This window comes from Lithobates pipiens, unplaced genomic scaffold (genome assembly GCF_037356315.1).
Source record: "Lithobates pipiens isolate NorthernLeopardFrog02 unplaced genomic scaffold, aLitPip1_a1.2 Scaffold_8, whole genome shotgun sequence".
NCBI lineage: Eukaryota > Metazoa > Chordata > Amphibia > Anura > Ranidae > Lithobates > Lithobates pipiens.
In genome coordinates this window covers 494,080,686-494,098,750 of record NW_027507903.1, presented here as the reverse complement: position 1 = coordinate 494,098,750, position 18,065 = coordinate 494,080,686, and the positions used below count along the sequence as shown (strand labels likewise).

At 43.1% G+C, this 18,065-nt stretch overlaps 1 protein-coding gene and 1 long non-coding RNA gene across 2 annotated transcripts in view; one reads left to right on the top strand and one right to left on the bottom strand.

Annotated features, from left to right (window-relative positions):
• LOC143960487 (uncharacterized) overlaps positions 1 to 10,003 on the bottom strand; it is a 192,975-nt gene extending 182,972 nt beyond the window's left edge. Inside the window, exon 1 of the long non-coding RNA XR_013270332.1 lies at positions 9,251 to 10,003. This is a non-coding gene — a long non-coding RNA (uncharacterized LOC143960487). The remainder of the gene's footprint in view (positions 1 to 9,250) is intronic.
• Positions 1 to 18,065, top strand: part of LOC143960486 (estradiol 17 beta-dehydrogenase 5-like) — a 99,843-nt gene that overhangs the window by 16,318 nt on the left and 65,460 nt on the right. The window lies entirely within an intron of this gene.

The following is an 18,065-nucleotide window of genomic DNA, read 5'->3' as shown; positions in this document are numbered from 1 at the left end:
GGGACCACTGATAGATGGGACTGATGGGCACTGATAGGTGGCACTGATAGGTGGCTCTGATAGGTGGCACTGCTGGGCACTGATGGGCGGCACTGCTGGGCACTGATGGGCGGCACTGCTGGGCACTGATGGGCGGCACTAGGGTGCAGCACCTTTGAGGCAGATTGTGGGCACTGTGGGTGGCACTGTGGGTGGCACTGCTGGGTGGCACTGTGGGTGGCACTGCTGGGTGGCACTGTGGGCACTGCTGGGTGGCACTGACGGGGGGCACTAACTTTTATTAAATTGGCACTGCAGGGGGCAGGTGGGCACTGGCAGGGGGCAGGTGAGCGCTTACATTACTGGCCGTGATCGGGACTGATGTCCCGATCACGGCCGCCGGTCATCTGCTTTTTTTTTTTCTCCTCGCGCTGTCAGCGCGAGGAGGAATAATAGCCGATTACCGGCTCCGTTCTATCACATGATCAGCTGTCATTGGCTGACAGCTGATCACGTGATAAGGGGTCGGGATCGACCCCTGGCACGGATCGGTGATCAGGCGAGTCTCATGGACTCGCCGATCACAGAGCGCGCCGCGCACGCCCCTCAGGGGGCGCGCAGGCCGCTCGTACACGGGACGACGTCAATAGACGTTGTCCCGGAAAAGTAGGTCCGCGCTAATGCCGTCATTTGGCAATAGCATGGATCCCAAGTGGTTAAACCAACACATGACAGTCTTAAATTCAGCTTTCAATGCGTCCACTAAAAGTTGAAAAAGTGACATTCTCATGATTAATTTACACAACTGTGGCTCTATCCCTCACACTACAACTGATCTTTTTAACATCCAATTGCCATTAGACAAAGCTGTGTGTATTGACACCTCCTGTTTTCCTTGAAATAACACCTTTAGTGTAACATAAGATGTTTTTCAAAACAAATAATGCTAAACCCACAATGTCTCAGATCTGTAGCATTGGACAATGCACCCCTAACACATTTATTTATAAATACCAATGCAATTGTCTCATCATCCACATACAACTTAAGGCTGGGTTCACACCGCTGCGATGCGGGAACGCCGCGAATCCGCTGCGTTTTCCCGCATCGCACGACTCCCGCCGGCAGTTCACACTGCCCTATGCGAATGGCTGGGAGTGTCAATGATATTTTAATGACACCCCCAGATCCGTCCGCATATCGCAGTGCGATCTGCCGACTCGCACAGGAATCGGATCGCATGGTGTGAACCCCCATGCGATCCGATTCTGTTGCGGACCAAAAAAAGGGTCCCGTGCGAGTTTGCTGCGGGAGCGATGCATCGCTACGGAGATCGGATGTGATTTGCGGTGCGAATCACATCCGGATCTCCCCCCGCAGCAGTGTGAACCCAGCCTAAATTTAAAATGACTGAGAGATATTTCTATATTTACCAAAAATACAAAATTTATAAGGGCTTTCTTCAGATCTTCAAATGTTTGTATATAAGTTATCTTTTGTTATTAAAAATATATTTGCCCTACAGTAAGCCTATATAATTCATTAAAATTTACTCAGACAGATACTTTGTCTGCAAAAATCTCAATGAACTCTCGAAAAAAGTTATTAAGGCCTAAAAAATCTTATTTTTCAAAACAATTACTTTTAGTAAGTAATGATACCTTTTAAATATATATTTTCCTCATCAGTGAACCCTCTTCTAAGTATCTGTAAAATTTAACACAAAAATGTATTGTGCTGTGATCCATTAAAGTGAAAAATGTCATGGCATGACTGACCAGTCTGTAACTTGATCTGCATCTCTCTGTTGGTAATACACTCCTCACATGTCACATACTCTTCAGAGAATGATCTGTTACTGACAGTCTTGGCTACCATGCTTTGTACACCCTACACTGTACAATTCGGTAACAATCTTGTTTCTCGTTTTTTAAAATGTTTAACCTTTTTAACACTTTTTAAACATATTTTGTTTGTACATCTACGAAAAATCATGTACACCATATTATATGACTTTCCTGATTATAATAATGACAAAAAATAGTTTAGAAGACAATCTCGTTAAACTCACAGATTGGATCCTTCCCATGACCTGTGATTGGCCATTTCATAGAGAAAACTTCTCCCGCAAACCAAAGTCCTTACTTTTACCAGAAATACTCATTTACAAAAACTTTTAACAATAGTTTTTTTTTTTTTTTTTTTTTTTTAGATTGAACAAAAACTTTCATATTTTAATATTTTCTCTGGGTAACCTTAAGTAAATTAGAACAATTTACTACTTTTAATTTAATAACTAAATCCAAGTTTGTAAAAATTGCTCAATCCTTAACTTATTATATCCTTCAACCAAATCTTTAGAATTTTTTTTTTTAAAAACACTAAACATCATGTTTTTTCCATTATCTCAATTTCATACAGTTCTTTCCACAATCTTAATCAATAATTTTTCTCTGAAAACTTTGTTCAGGGCTTAATACATAAAGATATACATGCAGCATTAAACTTAATTTTCTTCTTAATGAACTTCTTTACACTCTGGCATAAATTAATTAATTACCTTACTACTGCATGTATTCCTATACTCCATACATATGAAATATATACATTTCCCGATCGTACTGAGACTTACTTCTGAGCCTAGAGATGTTAACTAGGGATGAGCCGAAAACCCCCCGGTTCGGTTCGCACCAGAACTTGCGAACGGCCCCCACGTTCATTACGAACGTTAGAACCCCATTGAAGTCTATAGGACTCGAACGTTCGAAATGGAAAGTGCTAATTTTAATGGCTAATATGCAAGATACTGTCCTAAAAAGGGTTTGGGGACCTGACTCCTGCCTCAGGGGACATGGGTCAATGCAGAAAAAAGTTTTAAAAACGGCCGTTTTGGCGGGAGCACTGATTTTAATGACGATTAACCACTTGCCAACCGCCGCACGACGATATACGTCGGCAGAATGGCACGGGCAGGCATATGGGCGTATATATAAGTCCCTGCCTGCCCGCGGGTGGGGGGCCCGATCGGGCCCCCCCCCGGTGCCTGCGGCGGTCGGCATTCCTTCGAGAGCGATCCGGGATGAGGGGGCGGCCATTCATTCATGGCCACCCCCTCGCGATCGCTCTCGACGAATGGAAATCCCCCGTGACATCACTTCCTCTCCTGTAATGTAAACACAGGAGAGGAAGTGATGTATTCTCTCCTCCGTGTCGGTATTTTTCGTTCCGACACGGAGGAGAGCGGATCGGTGAGTTGCACCAACACTCTACACACACAGTAGAACATGCCAGGCACACTCACACCCCCCCTTTACCCCCCGATCACCCCCCCAATTACCCCTGCCCCCCAGTCACAGTGACACCAATGTCATTTTTTTTTTTTTGCATTGGTGTCATTTGTGACTGTAATAACTGTTAGGGCAGTTAGAGTTAGCCCCCTTTAGTTCTAATGTACCCCCCTAACCCCCCCAATAAAGGTTTAACCCCGTGATCACCCCCCGTCGCCAGTGTCACTAAGGCTGGGTTCACATTGCAGCGGTTTATGAGAACGAATGTGATTCGCACCGCACTGCAGTGCAAATCACATCCGATCTCTGTGCGATTCGAGTTCAGCCATTCGCCGCACCCGCCACACCCACCGCAAATTCGCACGGGACCCTTTTTTTGGCCCGCAGCAGAATCGGATCGCATGGGTGTTCACACCATGCGATCCGAGTTTGCAGATCGCACTGCGATATGCGAACTGATCTGGGGGTGTCAGTAACATTTCACTGACACTCCCAGCAGTTCGCATAGGGCAGTGTGAACTGCCGCCGGGAGGCATGCGATGCGGGAACCCGCCGCGGATTCGCGGCGTTTCCGCATCGCTCCAGTGTGAACCCAGCCTAATAAGCGATCATTTTTCTGATCGCCGTATTAGTGTCACAGGTGACGCTAGTTAGGCAGGTAGGTATTTAGGTTCGCCGCAGCTTTTTATAGCGCCAGGGACCCCCATATACTACCGCATAAAGCCCCCTGATTGCCCCCTAGTTAACCCTTTCACCAGTGATCACCATATAACTGTTACAGGTGACGCTGGTTGGTTAGTTATTTTTTTATAGTTTCAGGGCACCCGCCATTTATTACCTAGTCTCACTAGTGTACCCCTAAATTTAGGGGTGTCTACTTTCCAAAATGGGGTCATTTGGGGGGGGGGTTTGTGCCATCTTGGCATTTTATGGCCTTCAAAACTGTAACGCCCTTAGAAAGCCTGAAGGCGGTGCTTGGTTTTCGGGGCCCCGTACGCGGCTAGGCTCCCAAAAAGTCCCACATATGTGGTATCCCCGTACTCAGGAGAAGCAGCAGAATTTATTTTGGGGTGTCATTTCACATATGCCCATGGCATGCGTGAGCAATATATCATTTAGTGACAACTTTGTGAAAAAAAAAAAAAAAAGTTTGTAATTTTCCCGCAACTTGTGGCAAAATATAAAATATTCCATGGACTCAACATGCCTCTCAGCAAATAGCTTGGGGTGTCTACTTTCTAAAATGGGGTCATTTGTGGGGGTTTTGTGCCATCTTGGCATTTTATGGCCTTCAAAACTGTAATAGGTAGTGAGGAGTGAACTCAAAAATTTACGCCCTTAGAAAGCCTGAAGGCGGTGCTTGGTTTTCGGGGCCCCGTACGCGGCTAGGCTCCCAAAAAGTCCCACATATGTGGTATCCCTGTACTCAGGAGAAGCAGCAGAATTTATTTTGGGGTGTCATTTCACATATGCCCATGGCATGTGTGAGCAATATATCATTTAGTGACAACTTTGTGAAAAAAAAAAAAAAAAAAAAAAAGTTTGTAATTTTCCCGCAACTTGTGGCAAAATATAAAATATTCCATGAACTCAACATGCCTCTCAGCAAATAGCTTGGGGTGTCTACTTTCTAAAATGGGGTCATTTGTGGGGGTTTTGTGCCATCTTGGCATTTTATGGCCTTCAAAACTGTAATAGGTAGTGAGAAGTGAACTCAAAAATTTACGCCCTTAGAAAGCCTGAAGGCGGTGCTTGGTTTTCGGGGCCCCGTACGCGGCTAGGCTCCCAAAAAGTCCCACATATGTGGTATCCCCGTACTCAGGAGAAGCAGCAGAATTTATTTTGGGGTGTCATTTCACATACGCCCATAGCATGTGTGAGCAATATATCATTTAGTGACAACTTTGTGTAAAAAAAAAAAAAAATTTTTTTTTTGTCATTATTCAATCGCTTGAGGCAAAAAAATAAAATATTCAATGGGCTCAACATGCCTCTTATCAATTTCCTTAGGGGGTCTACTTTCCAAAATGGGGTCATTTGGGGGGGTTTTGTACTGCCCTGCCATTTTAGCACCTCAAGAAATGAGATAGGCAGTCGTAAACTAAAAGCTGCGTAAATTCCAGAAAACGTAACTTAGTTTGTAGATGTGACAACTTTTGCGCAAACCAATAAATATACAATTATTGACTTTTTTTTTACCAAAGACATGTGGCTGAATACATTTTGGCCTAAATGTATGACTAAAATTGAGTTTATTGGATTTTTCTAATAACAAAAAGTAGAAAATATCATTTTTTTTCAAAATTTGCGGTCTTTTTACGTTTATATCGCAAAAAATAAAAATCGCAGAGGCAATCAAATACCATCAAAAGAAAGCTCTATTTGTGGGAAGAAAAGGACGCAAATTTTGTTTGGGTACAACATTGCATGACCGCGCAATTACCAGTTAAAGCAGCGCAGTGCCAAAGTGTAAAAAGACCTCTGGTCATTTACCAGCAAAATGGTCCGGTCTGAAAGTGGTTAAAGTGAAAAAAAAAGTGAAATATTCCTTTAAATATGGTGCCTGGGGGGTGTCTGTAGTATGCCTGTGAAGTGCCACGTGTTTCCCGTGTTTAGAACAGTCCCGGCACCAAATGACATTAAACGGAAATAACACCATTTAAGACTGCTTGCGGTTTTAATGTTATATCTGGTTCCTGCAATATGGTTGAAAATCATTGAGAAAAATGGCATGGGTAGCCCTCCCTGCCCATTACCAGCCTATTTGGGTCTTGTACGCATATTAAGGGGAACCCTGTACCCATATTAAAAAAAGGAAATGCGTGTGGCCCCCAGGCCCTATATACTCAGAACAGCAGTATACAGGCGGTGCAAACAAGACAGGGACTGTGTAGGTTTGTTCTGTTAAGTTGAATCTGTTTGTAATTTTCAACTGGTACATTTTTAAAGTGTAGCTCCAGTCAAAAAAACTATTTTTAAGCTTTTTGGAAAACATAGGGAAGGGTTATCACCCCTGTATAATTTGTTTTGTCGTCCGTCTTTTTTCATCTCACTTGCTGCTGTCTCCTTGCGTTTGCAAGTAGGAGATGTTTGTAAGTTGGATGTTTGAAAGTAGGGGCCTGCCCTATATTATAGCGGTATGTACTGGGTACAGAGCACGCAGACAGCACGCACTATCTCCTAACACTACTGACTGCAAGCTCTATTATTAACCACTTGACCACTGGGCACTTAAACACCCTTAATAACCAGACCAATTTTCAGCTTTTGGTGCTCTCACATTTTGAATGACAATTACTCATGCAACACTGGACCTATATGAAATGTTTGTCCTTTTTTTCACACAAATAGAGCTTCCTTTTGGTGGTATTTAATCACCTCTCAGTTTTTTATTTTTTGTGCTATAAAAGAAAAAAGACCGGAAATTCTGCGAAAAAAATGAATTTTTCTTTGTTTCTGTTATAAAATTTAGCAGATTAGTAATTTTTTCTTCATAATTTTTTTTTTACTGGTTACATGTTTTGAGTTGCAGAGGAGGTCTAGGACTAGAATTATTGCTCTCGCTCTAACGTTCTCGGCGATACCTCACATGTGTGGTTTGAACACCGTTTTCATATGTGGGCGGGGCTTACGCATGCGTTCGCTTCTGCATGCGAGCACATGGGGACATGGGCGCTTTAAATTTTTTTTTTTTTTATTGTTCATTTTACTTTATTTATTTTAGTTTGACATTTTTTTCCCCAAAAATATATTTTTGATCACTTTTATTCCTATTACAAGGAATGTAAACATCCCTTGTAATAGGAATATGGGGTGACAAGTCCTCTTTACAGTGAAATCTGGGGGTCAATATGACCCCACATCTCACCTCTAGGCTGGGAAGCCTGAAATAAAAAATAAAAAAAAGATTCTGGCTTTGATCGTACTGGCGAGTTGGTAGAAGCACCGGAGGGCGGTGAGGGTGGGGGGCGTCTATGGCTGGGTATTTCAGGGTATCACCGAGTATGGCTGGGTATCTCCGAGTATGGCTGGGTATGGCAATTTATGGCAGGGTATTGCAGAGTATTGGCGGGGTACTACAGAGTAATAGCAGGGTACTGCAGAATATTGGGGAGTACTACAGAGTAATGGCAGGGTACTGCAGAGTATTGGGGGGTACTCCAGAGTAATGGCAGGGTACTGCAGAGTAATGGCAGGGTACTGCACTGCAGAGTAATGGCGGGGTACTGCAGAGTAATGGCGGGTACTGCAGAGTATTGGGGGGTACTGCAGAGTAATGGCAGGGTACTGCAGAGTAATGGGGGTTACTGCAGAGTAATGGGGGGTACTGCAGAGTAAAGGCAGGGTACTGCAGAGTAATGGCAGGGTACTGCAGAGTAATGGCAGGGTACTGCACTGCAGAGTAATGGCGGGGTACTGCAGAGTAATGGCAGGGTACTGCACTGCAGAGTAATGGCGGGGTACTGCAGAGTAATGGCGGGTACTGCAGAGTATTGGGGGGTACTGCAGAGTAATGGCAGGGTACTGCAGAGTAATGGGGGTTACTGCAGAGTAATGGGGGGTACTGCAGAGTAATGGCAGGGTACTGCAGAGTAATGGGGGGTACTGCAGAGTAATGGGGGGCACTGCAGAGTAATGGCAGGGTACTGCAGAGTAATGGCAGGGTACTGCAGAGTAATGGGGGGTACTGCAGAGTAATGGCAGGGTACTGCACTGCAGAGTATGCACTGGTATTGCAGAGTATTGGCAGGGAATTGAGGGGTTAAATTCGGTGAGCAGCGATGTGGGCACTGCAGATGCAGCCCACATCGCTGCTGACACCGATCTCTTTCCCCTCCGCTGTACCGATCGGTACAGAGAGGGGAGGGAGGAACCGGCGTCATGTTATGTCATGTCATGTTATGTCATGTCATGTCATTTGACGGAGCGTTCACGTGGTAAACGGCCGCGACGAGCGGCCGTTTACCGTGATCCGTGATGCGCCGGGTCCACAGGGGGCGCGCGAGAGCAGAATTCTGGGAGGCCGTTAATTAACGGCCTCTCAGAGTTAAACAACCGCCCTGAAGCCGTTAATCGGCAATGGGCGGTTGTTAAGTGGTTAAAGATAGATCACTAGCTAGCTATATAGGTGAGGTGAATATAGTGTAGTATAGTATAGTGTATAGTGTACTGCGGTCAGGGCACAGACAATAACCACTACACAACAGCAAGATAGGAAATCAGCCAAAAACGATCGGTGTGTACTGTGTTGAAGGTACACAGAACACCCACTGCTTCAGATGCCAACACACTACACGAGGCCGCCTCAAAGGCGGCCTTATATAGTGTGGGGCGTGCACTACACAGCCTGAGCTATGATTGGCCACAGGCAGGATGCCTGTGGCCAATCATGGCTCTCCTCGCTGCTGGCGCTGCGATTGGCCAAGCATGCGGGGTCACAGTGCATGCTTGGCCAATCATGAGCCAGCAATGCACTGCGCCATTGCAGTGCATTGTGGGCCGTGCGCGCCATACGAATTTTGACGCAAACGGACCAAGAGTTCGGATTTCGCCGAACGGACGAACAGCCAATGTTCGAGTCGAACGTACGTTCGACTCGAACACGAAGCTCATCCCTAATGTTAACCATTGCCATATTACCCTTTTATATAAACAAACACACTCACCCCTTGTTAGTATGATAGTCCTGTGTGTACTTAAAATAAAACAAGAGATGAATAATGTCCCTTTAACTTTGTTGTCCGTTGCTTTATCTTTTTTTTCTTCTTTAGTGGTAGCTCTTTGCCTTGTTTCTTGAATTCTGTGCTGTAGTGTGCTGTAGTGTCTTGCCTGTTGATCTATTCTTTGCCTTTGTGCTTGGACCTTCCATCTTCAAACATCAAAATCCGACTTCCATATTAGCTCACCCAAAGTGTACATTCGCTTCTGTACCTACAATGGTGACTTTATCAAATAACGTGAAGTTTTTGTTCCTATTTCAACACTTTTTTCTTCTTGGGTAACAACCCAATATTTTCTTATGTGAGACTCTCTCACCTTCTTAGGAACTAACCTTGGCAGATATCTTCACGTACGTAACTAAATTACGTCTTCACAAAGTCCTGGATTTTCCAAATATAACTTGAAGTATACCGTCCAACTGGCCTTGTCAATCAACTTCGTAGGCTGTATCTTTTTTTTTTTTTTTTATTCTGTGTACAGAGAGGTGAGAAAAGAAAGAGAAAAAACTCACCCTTCACTTTTTTTTTTCTGGACCATTGCCGCATCTGACGCAAACGCCTCCTTCTAGGTTCTTTGATCATTTGTTGCCAAAACTTGACAAATCTCATGTCCCCCCTTTGGCAAGGAGTAGGGAAAACAATTGATCATTTCGGGTGGCTTGACAATCTTAAAAGTGAGGTGTAGAGAGTAGAAAAATGCAAATGTAGTGCAATGGAAACTCTGCATACTCACTCACAGGGGCGTTTCTTAATGAATAGCAAAGTCTTTGTGTTATATGTGAATCAGTAACCCTTCTCCAAAGGGTGTGTGTAGCGGAGATATGTAATTTTCATCCAAGGCATTTCAAACGTACTTTCAGGAGTAGAAATTGAAGAATCCTTCGTCCGTTCAATAGTTGGTTTATTGTTCAGAAAGACAAGATTGACATCTGGTAACATATGGCATGGTGATGGCCTCAGAAGGAGGAAAGGGTCTGCTGATCTACATTCTCCAAAGTGTAGAATCCTTTCTCTTCCCACCGATCCTGCCTTTCCTATAACCCTAGTCCATTCTTATACTGTTTCAAGATGTTATGTCAGCATATCCTAATAACACCCACATTTGCATATATACCCAATATGGTTCAGTCTATAGATAAGTAGCATAACTCCACCCATTGTTCTGACATAGTAACTCAAAAATAGATACCTACTCAGCAAATCCCCTCCTCCCTATATGATCTGCTGTTGTGTGACCTTCAGAAACCATCACTTACCACCGAACATATAACTTACATATATTTTCAGAAACCCTTATCATTTAAAATATTAATTACCTCAACAACTTCTAACACACACACAGCTGTTCCTTCTGTAGCCTCCCTTGTGCCTCTGTTGGCAGGAAGAAGAAAGCCAATCAAAAGCACAGTTACAGCAGTCAATCGGGGAGACTGACTGTACTGAACTACAGGAAGCAGCTGAAATGGATTCTGGGACATGCAGTTCCCTCACAAAACGACCCCATAGACTAGTGTGACAGACCTAGCCAGGACCAAGGCTTTTGATGGGGACAGAATGCAAGCCTCTTGCCCCCCCCCCAAGACACACAGACTCTGGATATGTATATGCCATGGTAGCAATAGACTGAATCACACTATTGGGACACAGACTCTTAGATGCTAATATCATCCACTCCAGCCACCTGTCTGTTGTATTGTATAATGTAAGTGAGTCTAGTCTGGCTTGAAACAGATTCTAAAGAGTATTTCACCTATTGTTGTGGTGTTTGCGCTAATTAACCCTGTAATTGAATAAAGGAGTCCAGTGTTGATTGGTTAACTGGAGCGGAGAATGTGGAGTCCCCAGCAGAAGTGCTGGCAACAGGGCAGAGTGCTATCAAACTCTGCCCAGCACCGGCAGAAACCGTGGAGTTCCAGGGAGCTGGGGCAGTCGGCTCATCTCTCCAGCCACAGATTACAGAATGTATGGACTTAATGGACTGTTCATCAGAGGATGTTCTAGATTGTGCATCACCTGCTCAAGTACTTGCAGCAGGACAGGTGATGGGTCCTCTCTCCCAGTGGATTTCAGAGATGCAGGGAGGAGAAGCAGCCATTTCCCTCCCCAACAAGGGTTTGTGCACATGGGAGACAATACCAGTGAAAAGGAGTTCCAACCTCAGAAGGTGCCCCAGAATGATGACACCAACCCAGCTGAAGCGCTGGCAACCGGGCAGAGTGCTACCAACCTTTGCCCAGCACTGGTATTGGCTGCAGAGTTCCAGGGAGCCGGGGCGGTCGGCCTCACCCCCAACAGTCAGCTGGAGTGGATGATGTGGGGTCCTCAGCTGAAGTGCTCACAGGGCAGAATGCTACTGGCCCCTACACACAACTGCAGCTTGAGCTGATATCGGTGGATAGAACTTCAGTCTCCACTTGTCCCAGATCCCCAACAGCTTGATGGAGTGAGCCCAGTCACCCTGTCTTCTCTCCAGCGGCTGAAAAGACTCCAGGGGAAAGGGCCAGTCCAGGCCTCTCCCCAGCTCCAGATATGTTCTCTGAGAGAGGCAGAGGTTGGCTGGGTGAGGAATACTCTGTTTGGAACAATTTGTTTGGGGTACTGTTTGAAACCAGCATTGGAGGACTGGAACCACTGACTAACTTTGGAGTCAACCCGTCTGGGGTCTCCTCTTGTGTTAGTCTCCTGCTGAAAGGGGATAAATGTGACAGACCTAGCCGGGACCAAGGTTTTGAAGGGGACTGAATGCGAGCCTCTTGCCCCCCCCCCCCCCCAAGACACACAGACTCTGGATATGTATGTGCCATGGTAGCAATAGACTGAATCAAATAAGAGAAAAAAAATTACTGCGCTCCTAATCTAAAAGATTAAAAAACAAAAACCCAGTTACAGCTGCAGCTACCAGGATGTGATACACATCCAAAATAGAATGCATATAAAGACCAAAATTAGCTGCGCTACCTACCCCCACTGAGGCTATTACTGTTTGAGCAAGGAAATGAAAATTAATCAGATAATTCCAATAGATTAAGTGAAATCAGCTAGAACAATTCATATACAATCAAAATTAAGCGATAAATGCTCAAAAATTAAATATGATTAAATTAATATATTGATTAATAACAGTTGATTATAGTCAAAAAGTGAATAAATAATTATAAATGAATAAATAAATTCATTAATTATTAACTATAAGTAAACTAATTAAAATTAATTATAATCCATAAATAAATGTAAATAAATGCAGTGATAATTATAATTAAAAAAGATAAAAACCTAGTTGCAAATTAATAAAAAATTATCTCCATAAAAAAGGTGAACCACAACCAATGAGAAAAGGTCCAAACAAAAAGTCTTCATAATGGAAGAGATATCAGATGTGCTGATTTACCTTCTGAATTGGCGTTCGCATGCTGGCTGGCATTTCATGCTTTTTTACTGCTATGTTTGTGAGTATATTTTGTTTATTTAAATAAAAATATCCTGCCTGGTTTACGCTATGGGAGGCTTTCTTTGTGTTTTCCGAGTTACCATCTAAACCATTGCCTGCTTATGTGGAAATCTCCATGGTCCATTCGAAAGTGTTTCCGCAATAGGAGTGAGGATTGGTGCAGTTCGGGTGACAAATTCAATGAGCGTTTACATAACGCTTTCTGGTATGCGTGCATTCCCACTATTGACTAACGGGTTTCTGTATTGGTGAAGGTGGATCGCACAGCTGACTGGCACCCTCTTAGAGATATCTCTTCCATTATAAAGACTTTTTGTTTGGACTTTTTCTCATTGGTTGTGGTTCACTGGTTCAACTTTTTTATGGATGTAATTTTTTATTAATTTGTCACTGGGTTTTTATCTTATTTAATTATAATTAATCACTGTATTTATTTATAATTATTTATTGATTATAGTTAATTTAAATCATTTTTCTTATAGTCAATTTATTTATTCATTTATAATTATTCACTTTTTGAATATAATCAACTGTTATCACTATATTTAATCATATTTAATTGTTGAGCATTTATCACTTAATTTTAATTGTACATGAATTGTTCTAGCTGATTTCACTTAATCTATTGGAATTATCTGATTAATTTTAATTTCCTTGCACAAATAGTAATAGCCTAAGTGGGGGTAGGTAGCGCAGCTAATTTTGGTCTTTAATAGACTGAATCACACTGTTGGGACACAAACTTAGACGCTAATATCATCAACTCCAGCCATCTGTCTGTTGTCTTGTATAATGTAAATGAGTCTAGTCTGGCTTGACACAGATTCTAAAGAGTATTTCACTTATTTTGTTGTTTGTGCTAATTAACCGTGCAATTCAATGAAGGAGCCCAGTGTTGATTAGATAATTAGCTCATGCTAATTAGGTTAGGTTTTTGTCATCCTGCTGTATATATTTGTGAGATCTCAAAGGGCTATTCCTGATGTACGCCAAGACTGGTGTTGTCTAGTTCTTGGGTGTTCCTATAGCCATATCCATTGGACTCGTGTTCCAGGACTTAGTAAGCGGTATACTGACGGAAAAACACTCAAGCGGAGTGTGGGGGATAGGTTCCATCACAAGTAGTATACAGAGAGAAACTACAAAGTTCTGGAGGCTCTGCACAAAAAGGAGCTGAGGACTCTGTAACAATATCACGCCCGGGACAGGAAATGTTGTTGTAACTAGTTGCCATGTTTGGAACGCAGCCATGACAGCTTGGCTAACCTTGTAACATTACAGAAGAATCTGAACTCCCTCCTTCCTCCTCCCTTGTCTTAGGAATCCAAAGCTTTTAAAAATTCAAAAGGAAAGAAAGGTTATCTCAGCAGAGGAAGCAGAACCAGGCTAGGTCAGTAAACAAGGCTCATGTTGCCTGGCAGGATATTCAGGCCTGTCCTAAAACTGTCACCCTCTCCATTCAGAGAACCAACAGATACCTGTCGTAAATACCTCAAACCACATAGAGTGCAGACAGATTAGTATAGTTCTGAAACTTAAGCATGTTTCATAACTTCCAAAGTAATAATAGCACAGCCATACTATGGACATATTTAGTTTCCTCAGATAATTTGTAACATTTCAAGTCCAGACACCCCTACGTCAGGTCATATTGGAAACCACTGGGACCCCTTACTCCTCCTAGGTAACCCTGAAATGGGAAACCTGTCTTGTGTGTACTTGTTTTGAAGCAAATATCACGCTGATCACTAAAATGGATATCTGCAGTCTATAAACAGTAGGGAGGCAGAGATATGAATATGTATCACAAAGTGTACCTGGGACAGGGTCATGAGTGTAGACACCTCCCAACAACCAACCCCTAAACAAGATGACAAGACGATTGGTCACTGGTCGCTGTCAACACCCCCTTTGATTTGACAGAAAAGAGGAGAGGCCAAGGCAATGGTCAGTTCTCCTTTTACCACCCAAGCAGGAACATCTGCCAAGTTTGAGAACCGATTACCTTTGCTCATCGATCAAACTCTGATCAACCCTCGGACATTAATTGCAAGTATTCTTCCTTCCCAATTCTACCTTATTTCTTTGTGGCTGTATATTGTCTTTATTTTTTGAAACATCCTTTTTCTGTAAATGTTTTATTCGCACCAACTTTGACCTTTTCATAATAAACCCTTATGTTGAAAAGTGTTAACCTTGTCTTTAAAGCTCTTGATGCAAGCTATAAACGAACCTGTCTCTTAAAAGGGCGCTAATGTTGTAGAGTAAGGCTACTGAGCAGACCTGTCTGTGGTGGCAGTGTGTGTTGCAGGCGCTTATTCTAAAATTATAATTGGTATTGCCAAAATTACGAGTCCCCCCGGCTCTGTCTTTTAAAAGGGGTGTGGTGGCAGTTAAAGGGTTAATTGTCTAATTAGCCCAGTGACAATCGCTCTCAGGCTGCCCGCACCTAGATTGTGGTCCTGCAAGCTGGAAAATCTTTGTACTGGGCGCAGCTGAGTGTGGCATTGTTATGTAAGTGACAGCATGGTGTGAGGTTGGCCGGTCCTTCATCCCCAGTTAGCGAGGAGGGCAGGGATCTGATACCCGCGTTCGTCACAGACTCCATTTTGTGTCCTGTGGGAAAGTCTGTCACGATGAGGCAGTGAGAGAGATCAGACCTGCTAGGAGAGATGCTGTCTCTCAGATGATCTCCTTGCATAATTCATGCCCCCACTGCCAGTCGAGACATCCAGCCTAAAAAGGGGAATTTGCGCGTCTGGACCGGCCTCTGGACATTTGACATTTGTTTCATTCAAACTTATTAAGGACATCAAGTTAGACTTCCTGCCAATGAGGATGACCTTCCCTGACATGTTGGTCATTTGGTCGGACATTGTAGCCAGGAAGACCTGGTGAATGGCAAGATCAGTAGGCAGACTAAATAAAGCCTGCATAAAAGTTTACAAAATGGTGGGCTGTTTTGTCGTTGGTAATGGGGGCTTGGTGATCCGCCATATGGAATTGGAGAGGGATGGAAAATACAAAGACCGTACTCTATGCTAAAGGTGTATAAAACATAAACCGCATTGTGTTATGGCGACCTGAAAATGAGGTAGTTGAAACTTCAAAATCCCAATAAAGTGCTCGTGCTCAAACTCAAATGACTTAAACCATTGAAGAGTAAAGATGCCAAGTCCCAAATAAAGTGCACATGCTCAAAGATAGATGCAGGATTCCATACTTGATATGTGCTCAGACAAGGTGCCCCCACATAGATGTAAGCTCATCCCTCAGAATGGACCAACTATCACTAGTATGGTCAAACACACCTGTCGGGCAGCTCCTGTGGATCTTCTTTAGATTGGCAGTGCCTGGGATAAGTGTTCCTCATGTAGATATGACAAACCTCATTTCACAATAACATTTAAAATTTTATTACAAATGTAAAAACTAGTAATCAACTCGCATGTAAGGGTGCCTAAAGCCTGACACCTGGTGTGAATAGCAGGTTAGTTATCCAGGAAATCTGCCCATAGGCAATTGTAGTTTGATTTCCAGGAACAAACGTTGGAGCGGTGTGGTGATGACGCGAATCAACCGATGCGTTTCAGCATATTAAATGAGCCCTCATCAGGAAGTTGTGATTTGTTATGACAATATTTATACTTATTTTTCATTATTTAATTTTTCATTTGGCGCTTTGGTTATTTAATTTTAGAGGGATGTTGGGCTTTATCTCCGAAGGGATGGTGTTCACCTGTTGGAGGTGGGTATTGATCTCTGTTCCCTAGGGCTGCAGGATGGGATTCAGCTTGAGAGTGTGGAGGGCCTCCCAAGAGTAAAGGGTCACACTAGCAGTAGTGGTCTTTGATGGTGGCAAGTAACCTATGAGATGGAAGTGTGAGGGACCCATCAGTGGTATGTGCCTACGGTGTATTCAGTTAACACGGGTTAACTGGAAGATGGTAATGGTGGCACTGCGGTAATAGGTTTGTCTCCGAGCTGGTGTGACATGGTTGGAGGCCTAATTCAGAAAAGCCCGCAGTGTGGAAATGCCGTCAAAGACCACCGGGGGGAGCAACTGATATTCTGGAATTTTTGTTATGGTTAAAATGTTTATATATTTTTGAATATTTGTGAAATAAAATGGCTGCTATGGCCAGTTATGCTCCAGCTCAAGTGTGGTCTCATTAATCGTAGGTAATAAGTAGACATGGCCGCCGTCCAAAAATTTGTTTTGTTTCGTTCCGTACGAAAAAAAAATCGTAATTCGTGTATGAAATTCAATTTGGATTCTTACGAAATACGAATTTTCCTTCGATTCATAAACTTTTCGTTAAATAACGAAAGTTCGTTATGATGAATTTATTATCATGAGGGGCTCCTACCTTCCCTGTGCTGTGCTCACTACCTCTGATTGGTGAACAAAACACCAGTCAGGTTTCTGTTAATTTGGATCCGAAATTCGTTAACTTTAGATGTGGGTAAAGCCTTTGATAGTTTAGAATGGGGATACATATGGCGAACACTGGGTGCATTTGGTTTTGACCCTTCGTTTATTACCTGGGTACAGACTTTATACAATGGTCCTAGTGCGCGAGTAAGGGTAAATGACGAGTACTCAGATAAGTTTCTACTGGAGTGGGGAACAAGGCAGGGGTGGCCACTGTCGCCCCTGATTTTTGCTCTCGCTATGGAACCATTAGCCGTTGCAATAAGATCAAATATAAATATGGTAGGCTTCCAGAGAAGGACGGGGGAGGAGAAAATTGCATTGTATGCAGATGATGTCCTCCTCTTTCTGGGGGACACAGAGCAGTCCCTTAGGCAGGGGATAAACATCTTGGCTGACTTTGGTAGTTTTACGGGATTGGTCATAAACTGGGAAAAGTCAGCCTTATGCCGGTGGATCCCCTAGGGAATCGAGGCTTGTTGGTAATCCCGCAGATAGAGGTGGTTGAACAAATAAAATATTTAGGGATACTTATTAAAAGAGATCCCAATAAATATATTAGTGATAATATACTTCCACTAATAGCTCAATTCAAAACTAAAATTGAAATATGGAAGAGGCTCCCTCTATCAGTTGCGGGAAGATGTAATTTGATCAAAATGTTGTGGATGCCCCAGACGCTGTATTTGCTGCATAATTCTCCAATATGGATTGACAAAAAATGGTTTAAGAAAATCAAAGAACTATTTAGAGAACTTATATGGAGAGGCGGAGTGTCAGGGATTAGCCTCCAGACCTTACAACTACCAACTAGGATGGCAGTGCCTCATCCACTGAGTTATTTTTTAGCAGCTCAATTACAGCATCTGGGGACAAGTGGTGGAAATAAATGATGCATTGATGATAGCAGAAGCCCCTCATAAGACAATAGTGGAAGCACTGGAGGAAAACTCATTTATACATAGAATACCCACGATAAAATTGGTTCTAAAAGTCTGGAAGGCGGTAAAGGCTATAAAAGGGTTAGGAGGTTTGATTAAATATACCCCACTATGGAACAATCTGAACTTACCGGAACTGGAATTGATAGGTAGATATAGACCCTGGGAGATAAGGGGGATTGATAAACTGGCCCAACTATATGAAGGAAATATATTGAAAACCTTTAATGTACTGAGTACAGAGTTTGACATACC